This window comes from Danio rerio, chromosome 11 (assembly GCF_049306965.1).
Source record: "Danio rerio strain Tuebingen ecotype United States chromosome 11, GRCz12tu, whole genome shotgun sequence".
NCBI lineage: Eukaryota > Metazoa > Chordata > Actinopteri > Cypriniformes > Danionidae > Danio > Danio rerio.
In genome coordinates, this window is record NC_133186.1 from 21,887,196 (window position 1) to 21,902,132 (window position 14,937).

A 14,937-nucleotide genomic window follows, 5' to 3' on the forward strand; every position below is an offset into this window, starting at 1 on the left:
ATTGCCTATATTCACTCTAAATAGCCATATTGCTACATATATATTTTGTGAAACTTTAAAAGTGAAGAGTGAATTTTCAAATTTTTTATCGCATTGGCTGTCAAAGGGCGAAGCAGTGGTGCAGTAGGTAGTGCTGTCACCTCACATCAAGAAGGTCGCTGGTTCGAGCCTCGGCTCAGTTGGCTTTTCTGTGTGGAGTTTGCATGTTCTCCCTGAGTTCGCGTGGGTTTCCTCCGGTTTCCCCCACAGTCTAAAGACATGCGGTACAGGTAAATTGGGTAGGCTAAATTGTCCGGAGTGTATGAGTGTGAATCCGTGTGTGGATGTTTCCCAGAAATGGGTTGCGGCTGGAAGGGCATGCGCTGAGTAAAAACTTGCTGGATAAGTTGGCGGTTCATTCCGCTGTGGCGACCCTGGATTAATAAAGGGACCAAGCCGACAAGAAAATGAATGAATGAATGAATGAATGAATGAATGAATTGGCTGTCAAAATAATATAGTGCTAATATTCTAATGCTAAACATGTGTTTGTAAATACTGCGTACAATAAACAACCATATTAGATAGTGCTAACCAAACATTTAAAAATAAATGTTAAATGTTAAATATTTTTTACTCACTTATTCATTTAAGAAGTTTTCTAAGAGTATAAAATAGTTTTTTTTAATTTCCAAACTAGGTAAAATATAGACAAAAAAATAACTTTAACATAACCTTAGTAATCTTAGTTAGTTACTATTACTTAGTAACTTTTGTAGTATTGACCGTGTCAATGTTTAACCCTATTTAGGATTGAAACAACTCAGCATTTTTGGATTGACTGAACGTTTGCTGTATTTTTATGATAAATATGTCAACATATATCAATAAATTAACATATGAAGAGTTCAGATGCAAAAACCTCTAAATGCCATCTAAACCTTTCTTCTAAAATGAACATTTTTCTCCGGCTCTTGTGGGTACGCTCAGTAAATATCTCTTCTGTCAATAAATTCAATGTATTTTTATCATTTGAAAAGTGGGTCCCACTTTATATTAAGTGGCCTTAACTAATATGTACTTACACATTAATTAATAGTTTGTTACAATGTACTTATTGTGTGAATACATGTATTTACTGTGTACTTATGCTTGATTACATACATGTATGTAAATACATCTGTAATTAACTTTTGTAATTACATTTGTAAATAGACTGTTGACCATCCCTTACACCTTAACCCACCCTTAAACCTACCCATGCCACCAAACCTGTTCATAACCCAACCCCTATCCCAACTTAAATGCACCACAAGTGTTCTCAAATACATTATAAACACAGTAAGTACATTGTAATTATTTGTTGATGTAAGTACATAGTAGTTAAGGACACTTAATATAAAGTGGGACCGAAAAGTGAAATAATCATAATCAAAGGAGGTTAAGAAAATTGCTTGTTTTTGAGGGAAATTTCGGATGGCAATTAGAGGTTTTTGCATCTGAACTCTTCATGTGTTCAATATATCCAAGCATCGGTTCTGATTCACATTAGTTATTATTAATGTTTTAGTGACCAAATAAGTTAGATAGTCAGAATTGGTTGTAAACGCAACCATCTTCACATGCTATGATCTCAGCCCTATTTAATAAACCTCTCATTCATTCATTTCCTTTAGCTTAGTCTCTTTATTCATCAGGGGTTGCCACAGCGGAATGAACCGGCAACTTTTCCAGCATATGTTTTACACAGCGGATGCCCTTCCGACTGCAACCCAGTAAACATACATGGGAAACATCCATACCCCTCCTCCACACACACACGCACGCACGCACGCACGCACGCACACACACACACACAAACACACACACACACACACACACACACACACACACACACACACACACACACACACACATTAACACACATTAACACACTACGGCCAGTTTTGTTTATTTTCGATTCTCCTGCATCTTTGATTATGAATTTCAATAAGCATTATCACTTGTCATCTTTAAATCTCCTCATTTTTATACTAGCCTTGTAGCATAATACTATGTGCCTATGTTGTTGTTGTTAGTAAGTTCTGTGGAAATATCAAATTAACATTAGTGTTTGTTTACCCCCTCCCCCTTGTCTTTGCTTTAATTACGATGCAGTGACATGCTAATTCACCCGTCTTACGGTTATAAGCGACTCTGCTGTTTTTATTCTCGCCGGACTTGCTCATGTGCCAACAAAATGTGGAAACTCCTCGTGCCGTGTGTCTGCTTCAGAAACAGTAGTTCAGTCAGTTTATTAGTCATGACGACAAGGTGCACACACTGTCACATATTTAATGATCAGTAGGACCATGTCAGATGTCTTACGCTGCTGTGGCTCGCCGTCTCCAGCACACACCCACCCACACACTGAACGGAGAGCCTAATTAAGAAAGCTATTAACAATATCTCCTACAATTTCTTCTCTCTCTGTCACTTCCTTTCTGTTCCCGGTTTTGCTCTCTCCACACACGCTGATGATCAGAGCAACACAAATACACAAGCAGCCACCGCAGAAAGACTGTTCAGGGAAGGTAGTCACAGTGAGTGCACATGCACATCTGAAGCTCAGTTAATTACGCCACTAATGACTCTTGCATAAAATAAAACAACAGAAAGCCACAAACAGAGACGTTAATTATGGTAGGGTGCAACTACATGAGCTGGAGAGGTTTTGAGCTCCATTAACCCTAGTGGCGGATGGGATGTCCAGCAAAACATATGTGTGGTGGTGTCTGTGTTTAGTTGTGGTCAATCTTCTTTGTATTACTAGAGATGTTTTAAAGGTGCTCTATAAAGAAAACCTTGGTATACCTAGGCATAGTCAAATAATACGTGATCAATATCTGGAAATGGCCTCAAACACAATTGTTTCCTTATTCTCATGTAAATTCTACGAGTGTAAACTCCAGTGGACAAAAGGCCAATCAGAACACAAAACAGACTGTTGCGTGATTCACAAAGAATGCCTTCAGCATTTGCATGTTTTATAGGTCATGTTCCTGGTTAGGGGTGTCAAACTCAGTTCATGAATGGCCGCAGCTCTGCACAGTTTAGTTACAACTCTAATTAAACACACCTGATCATACTAATTGAGTCCTTCAGGCTTGTTTGACTTGCAGACAAGTATTTTGGAACTAACCCGTGTAGGGCTGCGGCCCTTCAGGAACTGACTTTGACATCCCTGTTCTAGGTCATTTAGACGTGAGGTGTAGTCACTTCATCAGGAGATCACTAGTCAAAACAAAGACAGATATGTTGCAAATGGGATCATTAAAATGCACACCTCAGACTTTGTTTGATAAGCAACAAAGTTTCCTAGTGGGATGACAATGAAATTTTCCTCCCTCAGTTATTTTTATGATTATTTACGTTTATATTTAATTTACTATGTATGTGAGACTTTTATTTTGAAACCTAGAGACACATTGTTTTTCATGCGTTACTGAACAACGATGCTTGAGCCATGTGTTAACAATGCATGTCAGGATGCAAAATGTGGATTCATTCATTCATTTTCTTTTCGGTTTAGTCCCTTTATTAATCCAGGGGTTGCCACAGCGGAATGAACCGACAACTTATCCAGCATATGTTTTATGCAGCGAATGCCCTTCTAGCTGCAACCCATCTCTGGGAAACACTCATTCACTTTCATACACTACAGACAATTTAGCCTACCCAATTCACCCACCGCATGTCTTTGAACTTGTGGGGGAAACCAGAGCACCCGGAGTAAACCAACGCGAACGCAGTGAGAACATGCAAACTCCACACAGAAACGCCAACTGACCAGCCGAGGCTCGAACTAGTGATCTTCTTGCTGTGAGGCGATAGCACTACCTATTGCGTCACTGCGTTGCCAAATGTGGATTATATACTGAATTATAAATTTCATCAGCTCCATGTTCATTGTGTCACAATCACCATCTTATCCTTTCAAATCGCTTACATACATGCGGATTGCTGTAGAACTACACACACACCACACTAAAGAACTACATATTCAGTCATGCATCACTCACACTCACCTCTTCCGGGTTCACACAGCCGGAGGATCGTTATGACCTGATTATATGGACTATATACACAGCACACACGCACACCTCTGGGCTGAGTCTTGTTTAACTGTACTGTGAGCATTACAACACATTTTCCTTGCCTTACCGTATTATTGTTTATTCCTGCCCGCTGCCTGCCTTTGACCATCTGCCTGTTTATTGACCACGACTCTTCGGTTTCCGATTTGCCCCTGTGTTGACCGTTGCTTGCCTGGCTATTCTCCTTATAGACCTGCATATGGATCCTCAATTCCATTGCCACTGCATTCGTGTTGGTTTCCTCCGGGTGCTCTGGTTTCCCCCAAAGACCTGCGGTAGAAGTGAATTGGGAAAGCTAAAATTGTCTGTAGTGTATAAGTGTTAATGAGAGTGTATGAGTGTTTCCCAGTGATTGGTTGCAGCTGGAAGGGCATCTGCTGCATAAAACATGTGCTGGATAAGTTGGTGGTTCATTCCGCTGTGGCCACCTCAGATTAATAAAGGAACTATGGCAAAAAGAAAACGAATGAATGAATTCTGTTGCCAGCATCCCCTTCACATGTTATTCTATATTTGTTATTTATCATATTTATTGTGAAATTTGCTGCATATGTTTCAACAAACGGATGACTGCTGATTCATGTCGTATCATTTATTATTATTGATATTGATTCCTGGCTGTGTTTTCTTTGACATTACAGCTCAAAAATGCTACACAATTCACCTCTATTGGTCTTTTTTTGTCAGGTTTAATTATAATTTAGCCTTTATACACAACTGATCTTGGGAGAAAAATAGGTTAATGCTACTCAGATGGGTTTATATTAGAGAGCTCACTCAGTGTAGGTAAAATAAACATTTACTCATTAAGTAAGTAAAATATATTAATATTAAGTATGATTATATTGTTTGTGTTCTCAGTACATCATGCTGTGTGTGTATGTGTCTGTCTGTGAGAGCTGCATGTTAGGACGAAGCTCATTAATATTATCATGTATAACATTACATAAAGGGTGACACAGTGGCGCAGTAGGTAGTGCTGTCTACTCACAGCAAGAAGGTCGTTGGTTAGAGCCTCGGTTAGGTCAGTTGGAGTTTTTGTGTGGTGTTTGCATGTTCTCCCTGCATTCGTGTGGGTTTCCTCCAGGTGCATGATGTACAGGTGAATTCGGTTGGCTAAATTGTCCGTAGTGTATGAGGATATTTCCCAGAGATGGGTTGCAGCTGGAAGGGCATCCTCTGCGTAAAACATGTGCTGGAAAAGTTAGCGTTTCATTCCGCTGTGGTGACCCCAGATTAATAAAGGGACTAAGCCGAAAAGAAAATAAATGAATGAATGAACATTATGTATATCATTATCATTTATAACAACCAATCCAAATATGGTCAATATGGACCTTCTGATTCTAGGGGTATTTGTGGAGTAATAAATGAGTTTCTAAACAATTTCTGGAGATTTTTTGCACTTGCATAAGCCATATACAGGGGGTGCGGTGGCGCAGTGGGTAGCACTGTTGCCTCACAGCAAGAAAGTCGCTGGTTCGAGTCTTGGTTGGGTCAGTTGGCATTTCTGTGTGGAGTTTGCATGTTCTCCCCATGTTGGCGTGGGTTTTCTCCGGGTGCTCCGGTTTCCCCCACAGTCCAAAGACATGCACTAAAGATGAATTGGCTAAGCTAAATTTGCCGTAGTGTATGTGTGTGAATGAGAGTGCATGGGTGATTCCCATTACTGGGTTGCAGCTGGAAGGGCTGTACCAGCTCTGCTTCTTGACTCTCCAGGGTATTCATGTTGATAAGCTGCTGTTGTTGGTTTGCTCCTGTCTGACCTCCATGGATATGAGATACCAAATCAATTGCATGTCAAAGAAGGCAGAGCTCCAGAACACATCCACTGATTGCGTGATCTCCATAGACCAATAATATCACAAAAGTATTTAGGAGCCAAAACAAACTCCTTCAAAAAGCTTGCTTTGGTGAGCTGTTTCAAACTGTCGAAAAGAACTAAAAAGTCATTTTTGTTCAAAATAACACGATTTCCCCTCATTCTTTGTTTTCATTTGAATTATACTGGGTTATACAGTACAGCCAATTCATAATGAAAACACAGCTTGGATCATAGTGTCCTCCATCACAACAAATAAAATGGCCCAGGAAAGAGTTCTCTGAAAACTGAGAAAAACATGGAGGCAAGTTCCTATAACTTTTGTTGTGTATTTTCGGAAAGCAAACCAGGAGACTCATTACATAGAATTCTTTATTGAGAATGTGTTGGTTGTTCTGCAATCAAACAGTCATCCTCAAAAAGTCTACAAGAGTCTGCAAGAGTCTCTTAGAGTCTAGTTTTAGTCACATTGTCCTGTCTATTGTTTATGTTTTAGGTGAGGCAGTGTTAAAGGGCACCTATGATAAAAGTTATCTTTTGTAAACTGTTTGGACAGAAGTGTGTGTAGGTATAGTGTATCCACAGACATATTGGGGTGATATAAAGACTATAAGCCTTTTAAAAAATTTCCTGACGATAAAATAAGATCCAAATCTCTCCCATTTTGAGGCCCACCACAATGTGATGTAGGAGTGCAGTTTCCTCGCTCAATGAATTAAATGACAGCCACGTATTAACATATCTTCGTAGTTACGTGTATAATCATATCAACAAGACAGAATATGCTCAAAGCAACCGGGATTAAAAGATCTGTACAGTTCTCTGTGATCATCAGTCATCATCAAATGTGATCAAGAATGAGGTTTACAAGTTTAAAACATTTTTAAAACAGTGCACGCTACAATAAAGTAAGTTAAAGATGGTAAAATCGCTGTAATTCATCACCACGTGTCAGTACAATTCTAAAAGAAGATGCGGCAATCCTAGTTTGTGGACGTTAAAGTGGCTTTATTTTGTACATTAACATAACGCCCATCCATACAGCAGTGGATATTAATGTGTATCCTGTCACGTTTGCATGCAAGAATAGGGCAAAGTTAAACTATGTGTGTGTTTTGCGCAGTGTAAATATGTCCGCTGTGTGTGTGTGTGTGTGTGTGTGAACTTCGTAACAACATTGTGTGTAACTTATTGTTGCAACTCCACAACAGATAAATAATCATAATTGGTAAATTTCTTACTGTAGTATTTCTCACAAACATTTCATGAGATCTGCTTACTTCTTGTCTGTCACTGTGCTGTTTATCTCATGCAGCCGGAGATTGAGGCACACTCTGACAGGCACGTGGGAACGGTCAGCGGGGAGAACTAGCATTAAAGGCACAGGACACAAAAACAGCTACAATGTGTTCACAGGAGAAAATTCCAATATTCTGAGTGGTATAATAAATACTCTGATTGTTGTTTTGAGCTGAAACGTTTCTGACACATTTGGAGACACAAAAGACTCATCTTAAATCTTGAAAAAGGGATGACATAGGTGCCCTTTTAGGTGGAGGTGGAGAGTATGTAAATGAGGTAGATGAAATAACCTGTCCAGACCTGTTTAACCCACCCAAATCTAATCAACAAAAGAGTTTATTTGGCTTAAATGGATCTACAAAGAAAAAGGCACAGTCATTGATACCATATTTGCATAATTTTGGGATCTGCCAATGGGCAAACCTGGGCTGCTAGAGTTTTGAACAAAGTCCAAAGAATATAACTTTTTAGTTTTATATAGTACTGTTAATTTGGAACTAGTGTCACAAAACAGAATGAAGGGCAAAGGTGCAGTTCAACAGAGTTCTTTAATGAAGAAAAATATCAAACAAGGCAGTCTGTCGTATTGCAAAACACACAGAGCTGGATTCTCAGGAAGGAAACTCAAACAGCCACCCACTTGGCAGAGAGCAAGAGAAAGAGCCGGCTGGATGGTCCTGTAAGCTCACCACTGCGATGAGAACGTCTGACCTCCGGGTTTGGTAATCTGAGCACATTCAATGATGAGAGCGCACTATAATCGGGATCAAATAATTTGTAACCACAACGGAGAGCATATGAGAACAAGACAAGACAGGAATGGACAGAAAAACACAAGTTAGTTGCGCGCAAGATGCACTTACGGTACGCACAAGGTAACAATAAACTGACAACGGAGGGAATGAAAGGGAGTGAGATATAGGAATGACAATAAAGGTAAAGCGAGAACAGGTGACTGGTAATCAGCGCTCACGCTGATTACAAGAGCTAAAAGCTGAGAGGAGGACACAGAGGGGAAGATGTTAACAATGATCAAACCAGAATCATGACAAATAGATTATTAATTCATTCATTTTCTTTTCTGCTTAGTCCCTTTAATAATCCAGGGGTCACCACAGTGGAATGAACCACCAACTTATCCAGCATGTTTTTTACGCAGCGGATGCCCTACCTGCTGCATCCTATTTCACTCATACACACACTCATACACTACGGACAATTTAGCCTACCCAATTCACCTGTACTGCATGTCTTTGAACTGTGGGGGAAACTGGAGCACCCGGAGGAAACCCACGCGAACGCAGGGAAAACATGCAAACTCCCCACAGAAACGCCAACTGACCCAGCCGAGGCTCGAACCAGCGACCTTCTTGCTGTGAGGCGACAGCACTACCTATTGAGCCACTGCGTCGCCAAAACTATATTATTTATTCATACATTTTCTTGTCAGCTTAGTCCCTTTATTAATCCGGGGTCACCACAGCGGAATGAACCACCAACTTATCCAGCACATTTTTATTCAGCGGATGCCCTTTCAGCCGCGACCCATCTCTGGGAAACATCCCAACATCGACCTTCTTGCTGTGAGGCGACAGCACTGCCTACTGTGCCACTGCGTCGCAAACTCGATGATATAAATGTATATTCTTTAACTAGTCATTACAGTAGCCCCTTTAGTTTGTCTAAGCAAGTTTCGATTCATTGATTTTCCTTTAGTCCATGATTTAGATCTCACCTTTCCTAAGAGAATAAATTAGGGATGCAGCATATAATCCCTTGAACACATCTCTTATATTTAGGTGTGAACATGTCATGGCCAGAAGCAGCTTTACAGAAAACAATAGATAAAACAGCTCAAGCAACTCAAAACACTGGATATACAATAGCTGCAACAAAGAGACCTTCTCTCAAAAGATTCACATCAATAGACTGTAAACAGAGGTTGCTCCACATCTGTATATATTATAGCTGTATTTCCTCACAATCGGTTCATGGGATTGGCCAGATTGGCGAGTACCGAAATGAAATGTGATTGTTGGCTGATATTGATCTCTGATCGATTGATCGGAGCATTCCTACTAGGAACTAAAAATGTTTTTCCATTGAGAAAGGCCTTCATATATGTGTGACCAGAAATAGCTGCCTGAGAGTATTACTGAGATGACCGCTGAGTGTGATGAATTGCCTTAAAGGGATTTTAGTGTTACATGGCATGATCTGATCATTCTTTATAGAAGCATATTATACAGTAACATTGCACAAGAAATGACTATGATCCAAATGGCAAGCAGTGTACGAGAGATGTCCTCAGACAATGCTTCAAGACATGAGCTGCAAGCTGTGTAATTTGATGCCCATACAAGACTGTTGATTGAGTTATTGTATGACATCATTTACCACAATCTTTTTTCCAGAGAGCGTAATAGCACCACAATACCACTCAGCAGCATTTCCAGAGGTGCAAACGTGTCGAATTATGCCTGTATTGTCGCCATGTTCAGATACATTTATTGGCCCGATTTAAATTACAGGATTTATTCCTGAGATGTGGAGCTAATTACAGCCTTCATGTAAAACAATGGCAGTATCGTTCACTGCTTTTTGAGTGACAAGTAGACACATGCCGATATTCAATAATTCAAAATATCATGATAATCAAAATGCACAATACTGAAAACAAGGGCATTTCAAAATAATAGTGAGTAATGGTTCATTATTTCAACTTTTTACCATGTCTTTTAATAATATCCAGATTGTTGTGTTAGCAGTGTTGCTTGTAGACTTATTATAGTAAATAAAGCAATATACTTTCAACGTTTCACATGTTAATCTAGCCTACAACTATTTATAGGCCTTTTGTTCATTAAATCTGTACAGTAAGGTCCTTTTTTTAACCTCAGTTAACGTACCTGAAGTCAATGTTATGACAACTACTAAAGCATTAAATTAATGTCAGGCGATGTCAATTTCTTTTTTTTTTTTGTTTCTTAAAAAAGTCTGATAAAGCTAGCGTTGATAACTAATAAAATGTATTGGTATTTTTAACAAATGCCTATAATCTTGCCTTATCTCCCTGTAGATTTTTATTATCTATATTTATTATAAAGACTATTAAAAACTAATGAGACTATGTATGAAACTAAGTGTTACCTATTGTACTTTATCATGCTTTTAAAATTTAATATGTTTGCTCTAAACATTTATACACATTAAAAAAATACACCAACTTTTGTTTGTGATTATTATACCTATTTCAATTCAATTAATTATATAGAGCTTTTACAATGTAGATTGTGTCAAAGCACCTTAACATAGAAGTCCTGGTAAAATGAAATTCTAGTAAATTTAAACTGTCAGTCCAGTTCAGTTCAGTTCAGTTCAGTTCAGTTCAGTTCAGTTCAGTTCAGTTCAGTTCAGTATGGTTTATTTTCACTGCTGAAAGTCCAAACACTAAAGAGCAAATCCCTCGAAGCACAGCTCCACAAGTCTCAAACAAAGCATGCCAGTGGTGAATGTGCCGACAAACTTCACCAATTGACGAAAGTGAAGGAAAAAAAACCTTGAGAGAATCCAGGCTCAAACAAGTCCATTTCTCCTCTGGCCAAACTTTTTGTGCAGAGCTGCAGTCTAGGCACCGGATACTGGAGAATGCTAGATGTCTATTGTGGAGAAGCTGCAGGTACAGTTGAAGTCAGAATTATTAGCCCCCCTAAAATATTTGCCCCTTGTTTATTTTTTCCCCCAATTTCTGGTTAATGAAGAGAAGATTTTTTTCAACACATTTCTAAACATAATAGTTTTAATAACTCATTTCTAATAACTGATTTCTTTTATCTTTGGCATGATGACAGTAAATAATATTTGACTAGATATTTTTTATGACACTTCCATACAGCTTACAGTGACATTTAAACGCTTAACTAGGTTAATTAGGTTAACTAGGCAGGTTAGGGTAATTAGGCAAGTTATTGTATAACGATGGTTTGTTAAAAGGGCAAATAATTTTGACATTAAAATTAAAAAAATTTTTATTAAAAACTTTTATTCTAGTCCAAAAAAATAACAAATAGGACTTTCTCCAGAAAAAAAAAATGATCAGACATGCTGTGAAAATTTTCTTGCTCTGTTAAGCATCATTTGGGAAATATTTAAAAAAGAAAAAAAAAAATTTAAATGGGTGCTAATAATTCTGACTTCAATTGTATTAGTAGGTGACCGGCGTGTGTACAGGCTGGCCCACAGGAACAATGCAGAGACTCGTCTGTCACTGGGGTCTTTCAGGAATCAGTATCAGGATCTCCACTCTTCCATGATCACCATAGCATCTGCTCAGGATATGGCCTGGTCCAGGATTATGAATATCTCTGGTAGTCCTCTATGGTTGGCATCCTCTCTTTATATGTGTTGTCCTTGAGGTTCTTGATGGTTGGCATCATCACTTCACAGGTCACATCAACGGCACTGCACAATCTACAGAGGCCTCGGCATGAACATCATCAGGTGGAAATAGAGAACAAAGAAAATAATTAGAGTAGCTGCTGTTCATAGTGCATTTAAACTAGAGATATTAAATATTAATGTAAAATTGATGCTATAAAAGTATGATAGAAAAGAAAAGGTGCTATAAATGAGCAGCAGATATATCAGGCCTCCTAGTTTTTCTAGTAGTTCTTCGATTGCTGAATCCAGTGCGAAATCAATAAAAAGTCGCAAATTAAATTAAACGTAAAATAATCGCAAAAAATTTAAATAATGTCATAAAACATCTAATTCCAAACCATATAATCAAATTGTATTTATTTTAATTTAGTTTTATATGACTTATAGATGTTGCATATGCAGCACACGTGATATATTTCAGTATCTCTTGCTGGTCTCTCGAAAAATTAAGTCTCACCTGCGCCCTCACAATCATTGCATTAAATGGATGGGGGGTGTTTGCTCCCTGCAGTAAGCTGATGCGGATGAAGCGTGAGTTCTTCATTGTCGAGAATTGGGCGTTTTGTGCTTTTGACACACTTCAGACTGCAAAAAAAAGTGGGAGTAAATATCTAACAAATGGAGCAATGGAACAAACAAAAAAAGCAAGCAGCTTACAATGTTGGAGATTGGTCCAAGGATAATTGCCACTGGGCATGACCAAATTGAAGGACATTATTTGTGCTTTATGTGTATGGCTGGCATTATGATTGGCGTCAAATCAATAAATGACTTTAATTCTTTTCCTGCAGTTAACAAAAGAAAACGCTTTCCTGTCATTGACGAGTTATACAGCAATCCGTGTTTTAGGTGTTTTACAGTAGGGCAGTGGTTCGCAAACGTTTTTGATCAAGTACCACCTCAGAAAAGAATTGTCTATCCAAGTACCACCAAAATGAGCAGTATTGAAATACAGTAGCGTAGTAGGCCCAGTAAAGCAGCTACAACTCTGCACAGTTAAAACAAAGTGGCAGATTGCCTCAGAAATATAGGCTATATGTCATATATGGCATATTATATACATCATTTTTAATAAATTTTGAAATGTGTTTAGCATGTACATGACATATTTCATTTCTCTGCGTACCACTAGAAGGAAGCCTGCGTACCACTAGTGGTACACGTACCACAGTTTGAGAACCACTGCAGTAGGGGAAGCCCTAACGCATGTCCTGAGTGAGGTACATGATGTCAGATATGCACCGGGGAGTGAAATCTGAAAGTAAGATCATGGATAAAAATATGATTTATAAAACCTTTCTTTGGCCTAAATCATCTCATTTTAGATCTGTTTTAGATCTTGTCTTGACAAGACCAAAAAAAAAGCCAATATCTATGATTTGTCTCATTGTCATTGTGTCAGATTGCAAACCTAACATAATAAAATAGAACATAAATCCTTAGAATTCTATAGGCTACCAATTATAATAATAATAATAATAATAATAATATATATATATATATATATATATATATATATATATATATATATATATATATATATATATTATTGCATAATTGTCCGCAAAATTCTAGGAATTACCATGATAACAAAAAAAAAAGAAAAACTTGAGGGTCTGTTATATTAACAAAAATAGAAACAAACATGTAAAACATTAATATTTCTAAAAAAACAAACATCTGATGCATTAAGACAGGAGGAGTTTGTCCTACAGGTGGTTTGTCAAGCCCACTCACCTGCATGAAGCACACTCATGCATCAAACCATTATGTGATGCACTGTGTGTATGCTTTACTAAAAAGATCACTACTTTTGAACTCAGAGATTGTGTCTGAGCCTCAGACATTATTAGGAAGGCTATTCCAGAGTTTAGAACCCATAAATGAGAAGGCTCAACCTCCTTTAGTAGACCAGTAATCTTCCTTTCTTCTTAGGTCAGTACTGTGATAATACCATATAAAATACGATATAAATTAAAGCTACAGCAATTAATTGCAACAAAAAGATCTAATACTTGCAGAAAAGGATGACCTATTTACCTCATTTACCTGTTTTTTTTTTTCTTTTTTTGATGCAGTGAGTAAGGATAAAGGGGGTATATCCATTTTCTTTTCCAGTCCCTTGCTGATGTTCAGTGCCTGTCTTGTGCTTTGGACGGCAAGAATCTGAAAGGCTATTGTGTTAGAGACAATCCGTAACCCAGATAAGAGCTCTCTGTCTGTGAGCGGTCGGCGGAGGTGCCTCTCACAGCTAATGTGTAGTGTATACGGATGCACCAGAAATGGCTTTAAGAGCCCTACTAGCTGAATAGACCTGATCTGAGGTCATTGTGGGCTGAAGATCTTGACGTGCAGGCAAAGGGGAGATTGTTATTGTGATGACTGTGACTGATTCTGAATCAAGCGCTGGCTGATCTGGGGTCAGCTGAAAGTAAGAAAGAGACATAAGCTAGGTTGTTGTTGGAAACGAGACAGAATGCTGGAATTATACCAGACTGAAAAGAGATGCTTGATGTTGGTTGAATGTGAATGGATGTTTTGAAGAATTGATGTGATAAAGTGGTTCTTAGTATAGAGGAAATTCCATACATAGTTTTAAAAAAATATGCTCAGCAGTGATTTAGCTTGTGAAATACTATCTAAAAAATGAAATTGCTCACTGAAAAGTCAACAGTTGTTCATTTTATGTAGCAATCAAAACTACTAGTGTTAGTAGTAGTAGTAGTAATAATACTAATAATAATAGTAATAATAATAATGTAGAATTTGCAAATGTTGTAATTACCCTTATTTTTTATTTTCATGCATTTTTTATTTTTACTTCGGTTTTTGTATATTTTAGATGTGAATTAAATGCTCATTTTTTTGTTTAAATTAGTTCATTATTATTATTATTATTATTATTATTATCCAGCGTATGTTCTACACAGCGGATACCCTTCCAGCTGCAACTCAGTACTGGGAAACACCCATACACTCTCATTCACTCACACTTACACTACAGACAATTTAGCCTTCCCAATTCACCTATACCGCACGTCTTTGGACTCGTGTGGGAAACCGGTGCACCCGGAGGAAACCCACGCCAACACGGTAAGAACATGCAAACTTCACACAGAAACGCCAACTTACCCAGGCGAGGCTCGAACCAGCGAATTATTGAAATATTTTTAATTATTTGTATTTTTTTGAATTATTATTATTATTATTATTATTATTATTATTATTATTTAAAAACAGGAACATCATAAACAAAAT

General features: G+C 38.0%; 2 protein-coding genes across 30 annotated transcripts in view; both read left to right on the forward strand.

Moving 5' to 3' along the window:
* LOC141376703 (uncharacterized) overlaps positions 1 to 14,937 on the forward strand; it is a 205,706-nt gene that overhangs the window by 93,983 nt on the left and 96,786 nt on the right. The window lies entirely within an intron of this gene.
* cadpsa (Ca2+-dependent activator protein for secretion a) overlaps positions 1 to 14,937 on the forward strand; it is a 252,412-nt gene that overhangs the window by 7,922 nt on the left and 229,553 nt on the right. The gene's annotated exons all lie outside the window — the stretch shown is intronic.